Source organism: Dipodomys merriami, unplaced genomic scaffold, assembly GCF_024711535.1.
Source record: "Dipodomys merriami isolate MVZ:Mamm:240054 unplaced genomic scaffold, mDipMer1.0.p SCAF_69, whole genome shotgun sequence".
Classification (NCBI taxonomy): domain Eukaryota; kingdom Metazoa; phylum Chordata; class Mammalia; order Rodentia; family Heteromyidae; genus Dipodomys; species Dipodomys merriami.
The window spans coordinates 3323302-3342295 of record NW_027206279.1 but is presented as its reverse complement, the minus strand read 5'-3'; the positions used below and the strand labels follow the sequence as shown (position 1 = coordinate 3342295).

Here is an 18994-nt window from a genome sequence, read left to right as displayed (position 1 = left end):
TTGAACCACTACCCATGCTGCTGATCACATATATGGTATATAACATGTGAGCACCGTTATATATTACAGACTGTGATAGACAATTTGCTCCAGGAAAGTTAGAATGAACTTGTGACTTTAAATGAGCATCATTATTCCACAATACTGTGAATTTCCGGAAATTAAGTAATCACTTAATCACAATCAAAAAAAAAAAAAAAGAACCTTGGGTAAGGGAGGGAGGGAGGGGATGGTAGGGGGAAAACAATGGAGGGGGTAACAATGTTCAAGAGGAAGTGTACTCATTACCTCACTCATGTAACTGTAACCCTCTGTATAGTATCTTTACAATAAAAAAATTAAAAAAAAAGATTCAGCCCACAGAATGGGAGAAAATTTTGGCTAGCTATTCAGTGAATGGAAGATTAATATCTAGAATATGGGAAGAACTCAAGGAACAAACGAACAAATATTGTAATCAATAAATGATTATTGTAATCAATAAATGATGGAATGGAGATTGTTAGGCACATTCTAGCTACCACATATGAGGGAAACCATGCAACCTATTTCTTTGGTCTTTAGACATTCACACACAGTGAAACCAAAGGAGGATATTCTTAGGAGAGGAACACAAAGGCACATCTGATCATACAAATAATACTTACAGAAATGAACTCCAGGAAATGGTAACAAGGTGTTTTTTTTTCTTGCTTGCTTGCTGTTTTTGTTTTCTGTTCTTTTTGTCTTGTTTGCTTATTTGTCTTTGGAAGGGTAAGGGGCACAGAAATGGTGGGACAAAGGAAGAATCAATGCAGCAGACACCATGTTGAAAATGAACTATACAACTTGGAGGTGGGAACAGGAGAGAAAAACTTGGAGAGAGCAAGGAAAAGAGTGACATTATTCAAAAAGAAATGCTCTCTTTTTTTGACAAGAAACCAAGATTTATGAAAATATTCTTAGCATATTTACAGTTGGGAGCCATGAATGCAGTTTTCTGCAGATTTCTAAAATATAGAGTTCTGTCTCTTAAAATGAATTAACAGAGGTTTCATAGATTAGGATAAATATAATCTATCACAGAGATAGAATTCTTTGAATAGATGATCTAAAATTAAGCAATGTACTGTTTATCTGACTTACCTAACTGCAGCCCCTCTGTACATCACCTTTATAATAACAGTAAAAATGCATGAAAAAGAAAAAAATTACAAAAGGAACTGAATACACAGTTCTCAAAAGAAGTAAAATAGCTAATACTTGGGAAAATGTTCAATACCTCAATGTCATTGAAATCCAGCTTACTCCAGTCACAATTGTAATAATGAAGAAAAACAACAGACCTGTTGGTAGGAATGAAATGAGGGCAGCCACTATGGAATTCAGTATGTATCAGATACTAAAAATAGCACTACCATAGAATCCTGCTTTATCATTCTTGTTCATATAGCCAAAGGGATTGTCAGCATGTGGTCCAGACACCCAGCACCCATGTCCACTGCAGCACAGTCACAGTAGGCAAATTACTAAATCAGCTTAGGCACCCATCAACAGATGAATGGATGAAAACAATGGGATGTATATGTCCAATGGAGTTTTAATCAGCCATAAAGAATGAAATTCTGGGGCTGGAAAGGTGGCTCAGTGGTAGAGTGCTTGCCTTGCATGCATGAGGCCCTGGGTTCGATTCCTCAGCACCACATAAGCAGGAAAAAAAAAGGCCGGAAGTAGCGCTGTGGCTCAAGTGGTAGAGCGCTAGCCTTGAGCTGAAGAGCTGAGGGACAGCGCCCAGGCCCAGAGTTCAGGCCCATGACCGGACCAAAAAAACCAAACAAACAAAGAACGAAATTCTGTTGTTTGTAGGAAAAAAATGGATGGAACTGGAGATTAGCACCTTAAGTGAAATAGGACAGATTGGAAAGATGAATATAACATGTTTTTTTTCTTGAATGTGGAATTAGCTTAAAAGAAAACAGACATGAAAATAGAAGGGGAACTATTTTGTAAGAAGGAAGCCCATGAGGAGAAAGGGATAAGAGAGGATAATGGGGTGTGAAAATGATCAAAATACAGCATTATCCATGAATGAAAATATGATGAAAATCCATTATTCTGTATAATTATATATACAAATAAAAAGGCAACAGAATGAGTATGAGCAAAATAATGGGCATTCAAGTAGTTGAAAAGCTTGGTGACAGTTTGGGATCTTCCCTCTTGGGAGAATCTGTTACAGGTATCCAAAACTCCCCCTTGCTTCAGAAAGCCTGTTGTCCTCCCAGGCAGAGAGTTGGCAGGTGTGTCTTGTTCCTTCCTCCAGGACGGAGAAGGAAGGCCCAGCACCTGACACTCGGAGAGCTCCAGTCTCCCAGTGAAAAACTGCCATGAATTTGAATGAAGATAAACAGAGAAGAGGACAGTGAAAGATGCTCCAGTGGTGAGTGATGGCTGGCGCTGCGGCTGCCCATCCCTCTTATCTCACCTAATGGCGGGTGCCTGCCAATGTTTACTTGGCCATTACCATTCAACAGCTGCTCCTCTACCATGTTGTTTTTCTTCCCAGATGGCAACACGATGTTCCACGATAAAACTGACACAAAAAACAATGCAAAATTTGTCTGAGAGAGGTTCAGCAAGCAGGAGGAAAACATCTGATATCTCTCAGAGCCCGCCAAGTTCACAGCTCACAGTGCCAGAGCCATTATGGGGTGATTTGAGCAGAGGCAGTGCAGTGGGAAGCCGCTTCCAAATGCTCCAGGTAGGTTTCCAGGACAGGCACAGCATCCATTGCTCTTGTTCATTCCATAGGCACCCTGACAGAATCGATAAGTATTGTCTGTGGTTCCCTAAAGCCTCGTAGATTACAGAATCTTGTGCTTTACCCTGTGCTGCCTAATTAATGGCTCACTATTTTAAAAACTCTTTTATTCAATTAGGCTCTGCTTTCAATAAGATAAACATTCCTGCTATTGAAAGTCCTGGGAGACAAACTGGTATTCAGGGCCAGCCTTCTTGCCAAAGCATCTGCATCTCTGTTGCCTCTTGCCTCTTGTTCTGTTCAGTCTTCATTTGGGTATTTCATTCTGCGCAAATACACTATTTGGGAGACTCATAGGAAAGGAAAGGGTGTCTCTCCACCTCATTGCTTGAGGACTGTTTCTCCTTTAACCTCTACAGAAGATCACACACTAAAAAGAATAAGATTTTTTATTGATTACAAAGAGTCACAGTTGTTATTTAAAATGGGACATTGACTAGGTCTTCATCGGTATTAGGCAAAGTATTGCCTTTTTTGTGGGTTATGATTACTCCATTCTTGGTCAAGTGACTTTTAGGTGAAATGCTAGAACACTCTTTCTTTACTTTAATGCACTCCCAGCAATGACTATATTCATGTCTGTGTGGTTGATTTGCAGAGATACCACATGTCATTTGATTTGTTTTACCAGGAAAAATGGTTTGAAAAAATTGAGCTTATAGCCAGGCACCAGTTGTTCACATCTGTAATCCTAGCTACTCAGGAGGCTGAAATCTGAGGATCATGGTTCAAAGTCAGCCTAGGTAGGGAAGCCCATGAACCTCTTATCTCCAATTAACTACTAAAAAAGCTGGAGAGGGAGTTGTGGCTCAACTGGTAGAGTCCTAGCCTTGAGCAAAAAAGCTGAGGAATAGCACGTAGGCCCTGAGTTCAAACCGTAGGACTGTCACCAGAAAAACAACAACAACAAAAACTTGATCTTACATTTGAGGACTCTTTCCCAAATTGGCTATACTGTGAAATTGGTTTTAAACAGTTGTTAATGAGAAGCAAAACCTAGGAAATACCCGTTAACCCAGTATGAACCCAGTATTCACATGAAACATACTAATGCCATGAATGAATTACATTTTCCTGATTTATACATGTGCCCATAGCACTTACAAACAGATTTTGTACTTATTTGGTCTGGGAACAGAGTTTTTATTGTAGGAAGTATCAATAGGAAAGTTTACTTAAGAAACATGACCACATGCCAGTAGAGTTGGAAGTTTCCTGAAAAGACCTAAGTTTAGTTTTTAGTGATGTCATTCATATTGGACAACTCATTTAACCTCTTGTAATCTCTTAGCTCTTTTGTAGAAAATATGAGTCAGTAATACAGATGGTCTAAGGATTAAAACAGCTCAGAGACACAGAAGAGTAGTATAAATTGTGAGCCATAGTGCCACTACTAGGCATTGTGTCAAGAACACGTTTCTCTGTTTAGCTGCATCTTTTGAAGTCTTCCTTTTTCATAGACTATAACTTCCTTCCACAGATTTCCTTTTTTCCCTTTAATTTTATAATTTGTTACTGCAGTCTCAGAAATCCTAGGAGGATAAGGCAGTGCAGATTTTATGACTGTTGTGAATATTTGACCTTCTAAGGGCAGAGGAAAGATCTGAATACATTAACATTTGAGGTCACATTCTAATTCAGTTTTGTAGGAAGCAATATCATTTGACATTTCAACCTTTTTTGCAGTACAGATTTTTTGGGTATTTTCCAAGTAGCAAGAGCTGAACCTTTTCTTCCCATACTAAGATCATCTGGCTATCTCTACACGGGTGGAATTAATATAATGAACATATTTCTGCTCATACTCATGTTCAGAATGAGAAGAGCAAGGTGGTCAAGCTGGTGACTTTCAGAGCATTTGAGAAGTTGATATTACTGATCTATGCCTATTGCAGCTTATGTCTATTTAAACTAGAGGCTTTCAACTTTGGCTTGAATCAACAATATAGTATTTATATCTGTTTGATTTACTAAATTAGCAGAACCCATGCTCAAACATTTTGAGTTAAATGAGTGTGCATGATATAGGTTCATCAAAATATTTTAAGGTTGCCAAGTGAGTTTAAGATGTGTCTTGCTGAGAATGCATACTCAGTTGTAAGAAGTAATATTATACAACAATATGCACACAGTGCTGAGGTACTCATTAGGTGTGGTTAGAATAGGTATGACTTTTGAGTTATCAGTAAGTAGAATTGACATTCCATCATGGTGTTAAAAATCATGTTTTTGAAATATACATGGTGACATAAAATTTTACATTTTTCTGCACATGAATTTATTTAGTTCTTTTAGTATGAAAACTTGGTATTTCCATATGAGTTATTAAACATGTATTACCATTTTTGAATCTCAAATACTGTATATTGTAGGATAAGTTGTACCAATGGCAGGTATATATTCCACATAAAAAGGCTTTTTGGGGGTCTGAGAGGTAAAGTGGTCTTGAGACCAAAATGCTTGAAGATCATTGGTCTAATCCATTATTTTACTTCTATCACAACAATTGGTTTTTGAACTGTCCCTGGCGTGGGAGATGCACCATCTGTCTTTCTGTCTTTCCCTTTGCCCCGGGTGCTGCGATGTCCTTTGATGGCAAATGAACCCTACTACTTTCCTTGGCACCTGTTCTGACACAAAGGAAGCATTTGGCTCTTCCGTTCCATAAACTCTCGAAGTTCAGGCTACTTCCACCAAAGCCCTCTCTTTTCCTGCCTTAATAGGCAAGTCTCCTGCAAGCCTTGCACATTTGGACTCCTTCCAGATTAGAGTCAAGCTCCAGGTTCTGTGTTCTCCAAACTTAGGTGATGCATGTCTAGTTTACCTGAAAGTTCTCTTGGCTTGAGTGACTATACCGAAAACATCCTGGATTTTAAAGACAGTTTTATGATTTTATTACAGAGTAAGTGTTGCTAAGAATTTTGTTGAGACTAGAAAAAAAAACTAGATGTAATATAAATGTCAATTTTCCAATCCATAGATCCTTCTTTGTAACATGTTCACCATTTGACGTAGCTCTCCATGTCTTACTGTATGATAGACACTATACTAGAACAAGATAGACAGCTGCAAAGTCCTGAACTCACATAAACACATTGCTTTGGGCCGTAACCCAATGTTAATAGGTCCTGGGTAAGGGTTAGCGAAGAGGCAGAGCACTGGTAGGGAGTGGCTGTACATCCATATCCATTATAGTTAGCTAATTACTTTTGTTTTGCTTCTGTTGTCATTTTGTCCAAGATAATCTTGCTATGCAGACCAGGCTGGCATTTGTGATCCTCCTGCCTCTTCCTCCTGTGTGGTAGAATCACATGCATGCATACAACTCTGGGCTTACTAGTTTTTTTTTTAATATATGATTTAAAACTGTATGAATTAGTACAATATAGTAGATAAAAATTACTGATGGGAAAAATACAGGTAAAGTGACTTAGTGAAAAGTTGGTCAGGGGAAAGGTACAATATAGAAGTGTAGTTTCCGTATTCCACTGGCAAATACTTATTAAAATTTCCTATAAACGATAATGTTTTACTTCATATTACTTGATAATAATATTCACAATATATATGACCTCCTGTCTTCTAGATACTATATAATTAAGGATGATACTGTATGATCATAAGTATGACTAAATTTATAGACAATTTCTGAAATGAATAGTATAAAAGATTATAAAACTCATTTTTTGAATGAGAATTATGTTCAAGGTTTCAAAGTTTCTCAAGCTCTTTTCCTTCCACTTTTTTTTAAAGCCATTCTGGGGCTGGAACTCAGGGCCTGGGTTCTGTCCCTGAGCTCTTTGCTCAAGGCTAGAGCTCTACAACTTGACCCACAGCATCACTTCCATTTTCCTCTCCCTCTTAATTACACTCCTTATCTTTACAAACCCCATACTACTTCACCTCCCTCCCTTTCTCAAGATGCTCACTTGAACAGTGCTTTCTTTCTAGTCTGACATGTGTTTTACCCTTGTGTTTCCACCCTCTGTCTTCATCTAGCAGAGCTGCAGGTGATGCAGAGAGGACAGAATAGCCCTTCTGTGCAGTGCCAAAACCCCACGCCTCCGGCCAGAACCGCACTGGGAAGGAATAATTGTTTAAGGGACATCTCTATATTGGACCTTGCTGCATTCTTCATAATCAGCATGGACTTTAGGCCTTTCCTATTCCACAAAAATACCAGATGTACTTAATCCCCTTTTAAAATCCCTTTATCACTTAAGTGTCTATATTTGTCCCTATGTCATGAGGTCTAAAAACAATTCAACGCTTCACTAATTGCCCCTGACAATTCTGTGAATAATCTTAAAATGTACTAAGCAATGCTTCTTCTGCAAAGAGCAGCACTGGAAAGATTTATGTAAGTTGCATCAGTAACCCAGGAGGGAAATGTAGACGCATTTCATTGCAAAATAAGAAATACATATTACTACTGCTCAGACTATGGAGGACCTGCATGTCTGGACTATAAAACTATATCAGGAAAATTTTGAGAAATGAGTTTATGAGCATGGATGGAAACAATTTATATCTTTTCATTAATCTCTTATTGAAATCTTAACATTTCTTCCAATTAATAATAAGGCAACAACACCTGTGAATTCATTAACAACAGAAATTACAAATTTTTATAGTAGAGTTGTTGAGATCTCTCAAAATGTCACTTATGCTCATTGCAACTTCCAAATTATTTTTAAGACTCACTACTAGAAATTGGTATTTAAGAACTTTAAGGAGCATGTATCTTACTATTTTATTTTAACACTGTTCTAATCCATTGAAATATAATTGGTTCTTTTATAATTCTCTGTGTGGTGTTATGTGAATTTAAAAATATCAATTTTGAAGTGACTTGTGTTTCTTTAGACTGTTCAAGGAGTCCATGGCACAGAAAAGGTTATGAATGCTGGATGAAGCATAATATGAATTACACTTACCATTCTTGTATCTGTTGGTGTTTTAAAAAGTAAATTTATAAGCCGGGTGCCGGTGGCTCATGCCTGTAATTCTAGCTACTCAGGAGGCTGAGATTTGAGGATCAAGGTTCAAAGCCAGCCTGGGCAGGAAAGGTCGAAAACCGGAAATGGCGCTGTGGCTCAAGTGGTAGAGGACTGAAGAGCTGAGGGACAGCGCCAGGCTCAGAGTTCACGCCCTAAAACTGACAAAAAAAATTATATATATATATATATATATATAATTTACAATCTCTAATGATATTGTCTCATTAAATTATATTAGTGTGTAATGTGTAACATTGACATTTACTAATAAGTTCTTGAAATATAAAGAGACAACATTTTAGAAGCCTTAAGATTTCAAACAAATGTTTTATCTCTGGCAAAGGTATTGTTCTCTTCATGTACTTCCTTATCTTTCTCCGCTGACCCTTCATTTCTGACTCATTAGATTTCCTGATTTATAAAGACTTCTTGGGTGGGCAGGAGATGCAGAGTGGTTTGTACCATCTACATACCTCATTCCGTCCAGATATTCCCTCTTTTCAGCTATTGACGGTGCCATGTGCTATTACCTTGCTGAAAGAGTTACAGTTCTGTTCACTTACACTGTGCTGTCTCTCATGTGACTCCTGTTTCAGGTGCTTTCTATAAGTGCCAGCCAGGCAGTGGTGTGCGGGGAGGCCGGGGCTGAGCACCCACAGTCCTGGGCACCACCCATGCCTTGCCAGTCTTTCTTCAGAAGAAGCTGCTAAGGTGTCCAGGATTTGACAGGTGTTCAGTAAATGCCAATTCATGGCAAAGAATGGCCCTATCTGATCCAACTATTCCCAGTAAATCTTCAGTCCTCTTTTGGGATAACTGCCCATAAAACTTAATTTGGTTGTCTAGGCTTCTATTAGGTGCTGGTATTGTGCTGGATGATTTAAGGCTACATATTCCAGTATGTTCTTCAGAATTGCAGAAACTCTCCTTCAGTAAAGATATGATAAAATATTGGAGGTATGTGTCGATTTGAGATTTTGTCCACTGTAATTTGACAAGAAGATTTTGGAATACCCACTCACTATACCAAACAGTAGTAGTAATCAGAATGACAAAGCTGGTATCAAGCTGTTTCAGAAAGCGTTAACTTGAGTATGATGCTGCTCTGGAAATAGTAGAGTCACTCAAAAATGTTTCTCAGAGGTAGCTCTTTCTATGACACTGTAAGGTTTGATGTGGTCTTGGTAGCTTTTGAATTTGTTGCCGGAGAAGAGCCAGTTGTGTAGCTGCTTTGCCACGGCAGAAGGAAGAGAGTTGTATGTAACTTTTTTTTTTAATTTTATTTTATTTTATTTGAGAACATACTGTACAGAGGGGCTACAATTACATGGGCAGGATAATGCATACATTTCTTACCAAGCATTGCAGCCTCCTCCTTTGTTTACCCTTCACCTCCCCTCCCAGCCTCCCCCCTCCCGCCACCCAATTATACCCCCCCCCCACCGACATTGTAAAGCTGGTTTTGACATGACATTTTGTACTTCTCATTGTTGCAACAGGTCCACCTGAATCCTTAAACGACTTGTTTGTCCCCATCTCCTCCACATGTTATACTGACATCAAATATAGTGAAAGCGGGGGTTACACTGTGGGGGAGGGACATACAAAGCAACAAAGAAATAATCTTATAAATGCGTTAGAAACACATGCATGAACGAAACGAAAACATTAAAATACATATTTAAGGGTTCATTTTCCTAACATCACATTATCTGACCTTTTCCGCTTGACTCATACCTATACTAGATATTGCAAATAAGGGAAACCATGGGACCTATGCTTCTTTGGGCCTGGCTTACTTCACTTAATATAATTTTTTCCAAACCTTTCCATTTCCTAACAAATGGGGTAATGTCATTCTTTCTGATGGAGGCATAGAATTCCATTGTGTATATATACCACATTTTCTTGATCCATTCATCTACTGAGGGGCATCTGGGTTGGTTCCATATCTTAGCTATGGTAAATAATGCTGCAATAAACATAGTTGTGCTGGTAGCTTTAGTGTGGTCTTGTGTAACTTTATATTACATATTATGTAGACTTTTTGAAGGCAGAGACCTAATAAGGAGCTTGTAAACCTTTTGCCTTTAAAAACCATATACCACCCTACTGGATTTTTATTTTGACACATTCCAAAGGGCCTGCCTACAAAGAAAGCTACTGAAATTTCACTAGGGGAATAGAACAAAATAGATTGAAAAGAGAAAATTAATTCTGACAATCACTTAATCAAAGATCTTTTCTAAATGGGTTCTTATGAATCCTGTGGTCCTTTTAGTCACTACAGGGCTCCCTTGCAGGCTCTCCCATGCAGAGCCTTGATGTTCATTCGAGGGACACAAGAGCCAGACAGTATAGCTCAGCTCCTCAAAAAATTGACAGGCTATCTTGTAGGTAGCTAGCCAAGTAGAGGGAGGGTTGAAATAAATGCTAAGTGGAGAGAGAAGAGGACAGTAACTATTTGCTACACCCTGTTGCAGAACGAGAGTCCTGAGCTCCCTGATGAATTGATATTAAAATCTAGTGTTCAACTCCACAGGGTTAAGAATGAATCCTGCTTCCCAACCAGGGTGGAGAGATATATAATGAAACTCATTTAATGAGGATTTCTGAGAGCCAAAGTGCTTTGCTTAGAGGCAACTTCCATTTGTCTAGTTATCATTGAGGTTTGCGCATAAGCAAAGGGCTTTGTTGTAAACACATTCTTTTTCTAGAGGGCTCCAGTCACAATAGGAGGGACCTGCAGAGCTCCATGCTGGCCAAAAGAGGGCGCTTGGAGCTCTCTCATGGCTGTTAGAGCAGATTTGTTGAGATGTTTCCCTGCTCCCTTATAAGAAGAGCTCTGATTAAATGTGGATTGGACCTTGGAGGAGGTGTTTTGACTTTGGTCTTTTCCAGTTAAAGATGTATGTTTAATTAAGTTTTCCTAATAGTAGAGTCATAGTCTTATTCTTGTGTATTTGTAAAGGAGTAGTATTTTAATGGCAAGAGGAGCTGCTGTTTGTATAGCCAAAGATTAAAACAACAAAAAAAGGAGATTATTATTAATGTTCACTTCAAAACACCAAATTCTGCTCTGTGGTGACTTGTTTGGGCAGTTGGTGGTGGGGGCTTCCCTCCATCTGCCCTTTTTCTCAGCTGAGCCTGCTGGGTTGTGCTGAACTCTGCAGGACTGAAACAGCTCATGAAGTTCTGAGGATGCGTCCATTAAATGTGAAAATCACATCCTGAAGATTTGGTTGTAGAACTTGTATAAACATCACTGACCAGCTTGGCACCGCTGGAAGGATTAGCCTTATTTTTGTTTTGCCTTTAAGGGCAATCCTGCCTAGAGGCCAGGATAAGCTAGGAATCTCTTGGGGTTAGATCAAGGACTCCATAAGAATTTCCATTAATCCTTTAAAAACAAAGTAATAAACTAGCCAGAGCCTGGATGTGTACAAGGAGGGGTAAACTCCAGCCTCTGTGTGGAAGTGGGCTGAGTAGCTGAGGCCTGAGAACCTCCTCTTTCTGTACATTGTCATCTGATTCGATAGATAAAAGTAGAATTGCGCTCATTCTGTCTGAGTTTTGCAACGGGATTATATATATATATTTTTTGGAGGCATCAGTGTAAGGCTATGGAAGGACACGGAGTGGTTTTTTTTTTTTTTTTCCTTTTTCCTCCTCTCTTTAATCAATGCCAAACATAACTTGTGTCTCAGATTTGAACCCCAATGAATATTTGTTGAATAAATGAAGGTGCTAAAATTATGCAATTCTCAAGAGATGAAACATTTTGTTATTTGACATTTTGTTGACCAACATTTTCCAGGGATACTTATGATAATGATAGCATGCATACATTGCTTGAGAAATTTACAAAACATTTTTACGAGGGAGATGATCAAAGAGAATACCTCAGATCTGTAAGAGAAGAGACCAGGATTCTGAAATCTTACATGGATTTTCAGGGCGAGACGCACAGTGGCCCCCTGATTTCTTCAGTGGGGTGATTTTGAGAGTGAACGAGCAGCCACTACTAAGTGTGTCAGTTCATGGCCTGTGCTGGGGCTATGCTTAGAAGTATGTGGCATCCTGTGGGGACAGCATGAAGTGGGACAGCATGAGGACTTGGGGCAGCATCTGAACGCTGTGTATGCATTATGTTGTAGTGAGTCAGAGGATATAATTTCTGGGTTTTTTTTTCCATTGCTAACAATGGCCTTTGCTAACTGGTGACCATGATGTATTGGGAGACAAACCTTATAGTAATACGTACATACATCTGCACCCAAATCAGTCACATTTGACGTACTTTTGATGCTATCCATATTATCCTGTGTTGTGTTTTTTGGCTGCTTAAAAATCAGCAAAACTCCATGCAATTCCCTTGTGCCAAGCGAAAGAGGGCTGCATGATGCTCATAGGGAGTAGAGTATTCACAGGGATGTTTGACATAAGTTAAAGACTTCGTAGTAGAGGTAGATAATACTAACTTTTCCATTACAGTCTGCCATCCTTGTTAGAATGGAATTATTGGCCTTCCAGGAAGCCTTTTATTCAAATGGGGAGGTGGAGGTTCAGAAAAGGAAGCAGTATGCTGTGCTCTGGCCACCAGCATCTCAGTGGTCAGTGTCTTCCCCTAGCTTCCTTAGGATTCCCCATTCCTCTCTCAGGCCAGGCAAGCCTGAGTACCAAAACACCAGCTCTGAATTCTATGCGTAAGTGAGCACGCCCCAGACCTGCCACTGCAGTGTCTCCTTCCTAGACAGAGGGAGGCTGGGTGACATCGCTGTCTTTCTGAGCGCTGCCCGGCAGAGTATGCTTTCCTCCTTCTTCCGCAGTCTCTAAGAGTCCACGCGCATGTCCGTTCTTGCTCAGGCCTCTCCCGCGCGCTCCCTTTGCAGGCTTGGGTAACGGGGCTGCATGCCTTGGGTGGCAGGGGCTGTTCTTTGTGAGCCCTCCCCCCCCCCGCCCCCCCCCCCCCAGCAGCACTTGCTAAGCCTCTGCTCACGGTGCTCCCCAGGCTCACCCCAACATCTAGTAAATCATGTTGGAAAAGCTTCTGGAATTTCTGTACATCCTACACATTCCAGATAATAAATGAAAAGTATTTGGGGGGGGGGGGGAAGAGAAATGGACAGACTTTGAAAGTTTACTTTAGAGTGATTTACAGGTTGACCTCTCTGTACCTTTCCAACAAAGTTGCTATTAAAAACAGACTCATCTATCACAGTTTACCTACATGACCCCATTAAATCCACAGCTAGCTTGCCATGCATGGACCTCTATAGAGAACATTTAACTTCTCTGGGAAAAACTAAGGTCAGTAATGATTCCTGACCAGAAGGGAAAACTCTGATGAAACGATTTCATAGATTATTACAAAATGTTGGGAAACAATTTGGTAAAAACCAGCTTTGCAGATATCAAATATTTATCTGTTGGTGTCTCTCTCTGTCTGTCCTACTTTTGGGGTAGTGTCCATACAGAATGAAGTATATTTTATTCTTCTTTTTTATGATCAATCAGCACTCTGCACTGAATACTAAAAATAAACTTTTTTTTTTATGGTGCAGTCCTAGGGCTTGAACTCAGACAGGGCCTAGGCATTGTCCCTGAGCTTTTGTGCTCAAAGCTAGTGCTCTACCACTTGAGCCACAGCTCTATTTCTAGCTTTTTGATGGTTAATTGGAGATAAGAGTCTCAGGCTTTCCTGCCTGGACTGGCTTTGAAACGACCTTCAGATTTCAACCTCCTGAGTAGCTAGGATGACAGGCGTGAGCCACTGATACCAGCAAAAGAAACATTCTTTGGAGTCATAGTAATGGATAATCATTCCCAATGTTTTAAATATCCGTCTTTCCCAAACTTCTTAAATGGGTTTGTAAAAAATTGTAAGACACCTTTATTAACTGAGAAAAGTTTGATGAGAGAATGTAATGTTGAAAGAAAAAAAAATCTTATCTTGGATGACTGGTGATATGATCTTGGTACAAAATCTTACTTTGTAGACTGTCTACAGGGCATAAAATTATCAACAAAGTGACATCTCCCATATTTTGAAAAGGACCACACAATTCCTCCTTTTTGTCTGGTTTAAAAATACGTGATAAATTCAGAGAATTGAGGAAAGCGCTCTTCCTATTCCTTGTCCAGCTAATTCAGACCAACTGGGAGAAATCACATGATGGACAATGCATCAGAAATCTAGGCTAAAAACCTGCTCCATCTATGAATAGCAGAGATGGGAAGCAGCCCAGGGCTTGTGTTGTGGAGGGTGACAGATAAAAATAGTGCCCTACATTTTTCCAAGGTGATTTGAAACCTCCCAAGTATAGATGACCTTGCTACCGAAAATAAGATGACAAGGGCAAAGTTGGGGTTGTGACCCCTTTCAGAGACTCATAGACTTAAACTCATGTTGGAGAAAGAAGGACTTTCCTCCTGATCTTCAGCGAGCTGCGTCTAGGCGCCAGTACTGCTTTCTTTTGATGTGTATATACATATATATGTGTATATCTATAATTTTTTATGTCTGTTTACCCTTTCCCCTGCTCCTTTCAGGAAAGGAAGGCAGTGCAGCTCAGGCTGGTGTGTTTTCAAAGCATCCCACCTTCCGTTGTTCCCTCCTGCTGAGGAAAGCCAAGTCCAGAAGACAAGAGGTAGGCTCAGTGTCCAGCCACGCCCACAGCACCCTCTCAGGTCAGACGCGGTCTTTGTTTCCCCTCCCGGACATTCCTTGGTAGGCGTCTGTCCTTCTCTCTGCTGTGCTTGGTGCGGGTGGGATGAGGCTTGAAGCCACCTGCCCCTCTCCTTAGAAAGGTCAGGTCCGTGCCTTTTAAAAACGGTTTTTAAATTATGTTCTGTTTGAGAAGAGTCCAAGAGGAAGTGAGATAGATTTTCAGCGTCCAGTTCTAAAGTTCTGTGTGTATCTCTTCCATGGTCTGCTGCTGTGTAAAGTATCTCCACCTGTCTCTAAGACTGTCTAGGCGAGACAGGGAGAATTTGGTGGGGTTTCTCTTGGTGACAGACAGATGTGAATGTGTCCTTGTCATTCTCTCTATGCGGGTCTCTATCCACAGATGGATGTTAGTAATTAGCAGTTGCCTTTCTGTCTTCTTTATCAAATTAGATTCGTCACAAATTCATCATTTCGTTTTTTTTATTTTCTTAAAGTAGCTCTAGTCCTGACAGCCTCCTATTGTTCTTGGTTGATAAATAATTTATAACACAGAAATATCTCCTCTCAGTCTTAAAACACACACTAATGGAATAACACAACATGATGGCCCAGACTAAAACCTCTGGATGAAGGAGAGATGCATTGCCTCATTCCTAACAAAGAGGAGCTGAAGTCACATGGAAGAGAACCCATTTTCCACCTGTGTGTAATTTTTAACTTTTAGTGCCATGCTTCCTTTCCAGAGTCTAGTAGCTTAAGGGAGTTTTAGATGGTACAAGCAAATGCTTTTCCAAATAGTGTACCGTCTTCTTATCTCCACATACACATGCATTTTGTTAGGCTATAGAGAAAGGAGACTATTATTCAATTAAAACATTTACAGATGCTCAAAAATGTGCCATGGTACATTTATTCAACAACTGTATGCTCATAACCCAGGCGCAGTCCTTAAGCACCAAATTACAGGGATCCAGTCCAAATTAGCAATAAAATACAATGTGTTTGCCCTCTGCTGAGTAGTAATGACTGTGTAGTTTTCCTTGCATACCCAGTGGTCTTGTAGGCAGCTTTATAACTGTTTTATTTAGTCACTCACATAGTGTTATAAACAAATATGGCTAGGATTTGTGCTAATTAGGGCAAATAGAACAATGTCAAATCAGTTTTTCTAAGCTAAATAAGGCCTTCTGTGGAGATGGTTTTAAAATTTTTCTTACATTGCTCTAGGCTTGCATATCACATCACAGGAGATAACTTATAAGTCATCATTTGATATCCTGGAAATATATTCAGGCTGTAGATAAATAACCCGCCTAACAATGCTAATGCAGAATGTCTGGCATGTAATTTAGATAGGAATCTGAACACCTCCTTACATCAGCTGTTAAGATTTTGCACTGAAGCAGAAATAACGTCTTATCTCGCATCTGGAAATGGGACAGAGAATGGTGACACAAGTTATTTACAGAGTTGCTGCAAACAAGAGCAGCTCCAGAGTAACTACAAAGCAACTCCTTGGGTTGCTGCTGCTGTGTAATGCCAGATAAATAATCGTGCCAGGGAAAATAAATTTCTTTCTTACATGGAGCACAGATCCGACTCTCACTGGTGCTGGGGGCTCTCCTGAGGCGTCTCCCCAAGCCCTAGTGCCCTGCACAGCACCCAGGTGCCCACTCCTGGCCCTCGGGAACATGGGGGGAGAGGATGGTGCTTTTGTGCTGTCCAGGAAGACACGCCTACCTATACTCTTAAATGATTGAACAAAGGGCCTGGCTTAGGGGAGAGGAATTTGCCTGGCATCTCAGCTCAGGTTCTCACTCACAGATCCAATTGTCTTCCTCTTGGCAAATGATTTATTTTTTTACTTAAAAGTGGGTTTGGGATTGATACTCTTAACTCGAGGCTTTGGAATGTGTTCTCCCGCAAACAGCGTCCAGCATTATTGGTTGGAGTGATTCAGGCATGAAACTTAAAGGATAGGCTTTTTTTCTCCCTTTCCCTTCATCCCCCTCTCCCCCGCCCTCCTCTTTTCGAAGTACTGGGGGACAAAATAATTACTGGCTTTACCACAGCCCAACAATTAACAAGAAATGAAATCCTTTCTCTGGCTTAAAACTATTCCTACATTAAGTCCTGTGCTCCGCCCCTCCTACCGGCCCACCCACAGGATGTGGGGCTTGTCTTTAACTCTGAGTGCTCCTGGGGAAGGGAAGTAGCCAGAGAGCTCAGATAAAAATCTCAAAACACAAAACACAAAAAGCAAGCGTTTTTTATGCGAAGCGCAGGTGCTGCGCCCTTGGCATGGCGCGCCTCAGAGGTGGCAGTGGGGAGGCCGGAGCGGGCCGGGTGACAAGGTTACTTTGGGGAAGAGATTTTACACAAGGACAAGACACTGTACCGCCACTGGAGGAACTTAGCTAATGAAAGTATTTACTGACGGTCCTAATATTTCTGGAATTTTCCTAACTGCCCTGTGTACCAGCACGCGTGGGAAGGCGGTGGCCTCTCCCTTCACGGCCGGTCCCCATCTTGCCAAGTCTGCACTTGGCTGCATCACGGGGGATGTTTGGTTTGTAAGGCAGTTCCTGTTCCCAGCTGCATTAACCTGCTATTATTAATTACCTCCTTTGGCCTAATATTATGCCTTTCTAGCACACTTCTTGTCAGGCTCGCTGTGATTATTGGAAGGCAGTGCCATACACAGAAGCATTAAGCTTAAGACAATAGAAGCTGCTTATTTGCCAGGAGAAGATGTCAGGTGGAGAGAAGCACAGTTGGCCAGAGCAGACATGAGCCCGTCATGAGCAAGTCAGGTGAGAGGTGGTCAGAGCTCAGCGCTGGGGCCGAGCTGCCGCATCTGCCGGCAGCTTCCATCATGCACACACTGTGGAAGAAGGCGGGGAATGAGCCCTAGTAAATGATGGGTGAATACCGAATCACTTGTCTAGTGTGACAAGACACTTTCTCTCTTTGTTTAATGTATAAATCGGGAGTCCTTGTGAAGTGATATTAATTAAAATAATGTATTTGCTTTCTTTCGACAGTAATGTCAGCCTTGTTGAAAAAAACAGGACGCTAAATCTTCATTAGACTTCCAGTATTAAAAATCTTGCATGAAATATGAATTATCATTGAACTTGTTGCTAGTTAGATTAAAGAAGCAAGTATGCAGAGGACAGTTAGCACTGGGGAGCAGGGCAGAGGGGCTTCCCCAAACCCAGCAAGAAATCTGTGCACAGAGCCCTGTGGGGCAGGGTGGCCTCTCACGGGAGTGAATGCATCGCAAGCAGAATTTTCCCGGTGCTGTCTTGTGCAGAGAATCAAGTGCACATCAAAAGTCCGCGATAGGGCCAGTTGCCAGAGTGGCTTAAGGTGAAAATTTATCTTATAAAGATCCCTACTGTTCTTTATTGTGGATTGGGAGACATGAACCAAAACATATTCTTTTGTTTTAGAAGAGAGCCCACGTGTGTCTGTTCATTTCTCTACCTCAATCAGAAGAATCGCCCAAAGCGCCAAAGTGTTGTGCCCACTTAGCTGTGTTAAAGTTGAGACGTTAGTGATTACTCTCAAGGAACAAGTGAGTGAAAGCCTTTTGCCCTCTTTTCAGATAGATGAGTGTTCCATATCTTCTGAGCTTGTTTCACAGGGGTCCTGAAACTAGAACAACTACATTGGAATGGCCAGGCCAAGACCTGCTATTGTATCCAAGAATACATTATGGAACTCCAGTGATCTTATTGGCAATGTGTTGTCTTAGGGAAAAGCGGCTCATAAATGTGCTTGCTTATGAAGTACACCATCGATCTCATAATTATGTTCTACCAGGATTTATATGTTTGGAAAATGTGATTGAATTTTAGCCCTCTCTAGGGTGGTATGCACATGCGCAGCAAGACCACAAGGTGGCGCTATGGTGCCGTGCATTCTTTTTAAGGCCAACAAGGAAAGGGGGTTTGTTTAATGAGCTTGCACTCACAAGCCTGCTCATCTAGTGAACTGTGACTTTTCAAATACCAACCTATTAATGTCAAAGGCAATACTGAAGGGAACAGTTCTGTTTGATTTAAAAAACACAGACAATGTGAAGTCCACTATGGCCTGGTATCCATCACCTATGGGGCTCCATTCATGCCTAATGCTTTATTCAAGCTAAGACCTAGTTTTTAGATATCAGATTAATACATATCTACAGCTTTGCACCTTTCTAGTTTGATTTTTTTATCATCAGGGCTCACCGGGGCCATTTTCATTCCCCTACTATAGCGTCTGCAAGCAGGTGGATTAGAGATAACTCTCATTGTGCTTTGTTTTTCTCCCGACACTGTCATTAATCATCCCTTAAGCCACACTTCAACTTCTAGTAATCAGGACTGGCTGCTCCTGAGCTGCACAAGAATTGCCTCTTGCCGTGTAATATGGAATTGGAAGCGAATGGCTGAGGCCACACGCCTCTTCTGCATTCCCCATCCATCTCATCATTTAGGTATTTATCCATCTCGGGCTTGTATGGAGAGCACCTCT

The 18994-nt window shown here is 40.7% G+C and overlaps 1 long non-coding RNA gene across 1 annotated transcript in view; it reads left to right on the top strand.

The window, feature by feature from the left end:
• The window catches only part of LOC138816129 (uncharacterized), a 29811-nt gene extending 15381 nt beyond the window's left edge, over window positions 1-14430 (top strand). The window contains exons 2-4 of the long non-coding RNA XR_011368567.1: window positions 2303-2419; window positions 2546-2740; window positions 14353-14430. This is a non-coding gene — a long non-coding RNA (uncharacterized lncRNA). The remainder of the gene's footprint in view (window positions 1-2302; window positions 2420-2545; window positions 2741-14352) is intronic.
• The last annotated feature ends 4564 nt before the right edge of the window (window positions 14431-18994 follow it).